Here is a 1,984-nt window from a genome sequence, read left to right as displayed (position 1 = left end):
GTTTCAGACACATCCTTCCGTACTACACCTGGCAGCTCAGACACCTTGAAATTGTGAAGTATACTTTGAAGTGCAAGTGTCTGATGTTGTACAATAGGTGCTATCAGTGGAATAAGGGAAGCATTGTTCTCCTTCTTAACAGAAGGCTGGAGCCCGTTGTACAGCTGGAACGGTACACTGGGCTTTCTAATGCAACCCTGGGGCAAGGGCTTTTCAAATCCTTTACTCTTGAAGAATATGGAAAAGTCACGTTGAAAGTCAGCTTCCTATGCGTCATACATGCCAAAGGCAGTTTTTACACTGTACATGATCAGTCTTTCTATAGCATAGCACTGACAGTAAAAAAATTTAATGTTTTTATTATACCTGTAATTATACCTGTGATGGTAAAGCAGAATTTTCAGCAGCCATGCATTTGTTTCAGGATTTTTATTTATTTATAGAAAGTAAAAAAAAACAAAAAACATTTATTTGATAGAAATAGAAATCTTTTGTTTGTAACATTATAAATGTCTTTGCTGTCACTTTTGATAAATTAAACAGCTTGTGTGTATGTCTGTGTGTTATATATAGATGCTTTTGTCTGAATGTCTTTGGTGTTGAGCCTGAGGAATTATTTGAATTATGAATTATCAGGGAATGTTTGGCAGATTATCAGCATTGCTCATGGCATACTGCAGTGTAAGATTTGAAAATCTTTAAAAGTCCTCATTAACAAGCTTTCCTTCTTTCTTTCACACATTTGTGTGTATGTTATGCCTGCCAAATCTGTATAGTGTCAAATAAGAACAGTTCTGTTCTGTTTTCTGTCTTTTTATTGATCTTTCCTTTCCTCTGTAAGACTGCACTACTTTCTTCATCATCAAAGTCAAATGTTCTCAATTTATGACTTGATGTCAGAGATTTTTTAGTGTGCAACATTGTATGTGCTCTTCTGAGACACCTTGAGCCTGACAAATTATATCTTGCAATGATATATTGTGGTAATTAATAATTACAATAGAATGTGATAGATCATGATGATGAAATTAAAAATACAGTAAATTGTTCAGATAAGAACATCTGTTATCTCTGAAAATGGCCTTTTCATCAATATTTTATACTTTCTACCAATGAATGGTGTTCATTCATCTGTTCACTTTCTGACTTTCAAAACCTTTGGAAGTACATCAGCTGGAATTAGTTTTTTATTTCCTTGTATCATTACAGAGTATTTTGAAGCATTTAATCTCGTCTCGCATGTAGTGCTATTTGTTAAAACCTAAATTAGTTTTAAATAGAAAAGTGATTTGCATTTGAATACAGCTTAAGGGTCCTCATGTTTTGAACTACAGTTTGTCCCTGCAGTATCAGTGCTAAGGAATGAATAGTACTTAAGTAAAAGTAACACCTTTTAATTCTCTGCAGAAGAGAGAGGCATCTGTGCAAGCCTCCTGTTCAATATGTTCTCTTAAACCTTTCCCTTCTCACAGAACAGTTACCATAGCAATACAGAAGGGTATTTCCTCTCTTCTCTCTGCTTTTCTTGACCTCCACCAGAGGCCGTCTCAGAAGAGGACCTAGATCGCCTCTGATTCTGAAGAGAGACCCCTGCATAATTTCTACTGTAGTACAGTCATGTGTATCATAGATGCATCCAGCCTCATGACTGGGGGATGTGACTCGCACTGGCAGGAGTCTGGGGGAGGAATATGCTTGAGGAACGTGCAGCAACCACCCACATCTCATCTGTCCACTCCTCTCATTCATCTCCTCACACCGCTGTGGGAGTTTAATGAAAGTCTCAGCTTGTGCTCAACCGTAAGATCTGACCTTTTCCGCTGTTTCCGAATCAGCATAGTTTCAATACTTACATTATTCTGTGCTTGTGGTTTTCACAGTAATCATACCCAGTGGGTGCAGCATTCATAGGTGGTAGGTGGAGGTGGTAGATAGATAGATAGACAGACAGACAGATAGATAGATAGATAGATAGATAGATAGA

This window comes from Sinocyclocheilus rhinocerous, unplaced genomic scaffold (assembly GCF_001515625.1).
Source record: "Sinocyclocheilus rhinocerous isolate Xijiao unplaced genomic scaffold, SAMN03320098_v1.1 scaffold968, whole genome shotgun sequence".
NCBI classification, from domain to species: Eukaryota; Metazoa; Chordata; class Actinopteri; order Cypriniformes; family Cyprinidae; genus Sinocyclocheilus; species Sinocyclocheilus rhinocerous.
Note: the sequence above shows the minus strand (reverse complement) of the source record.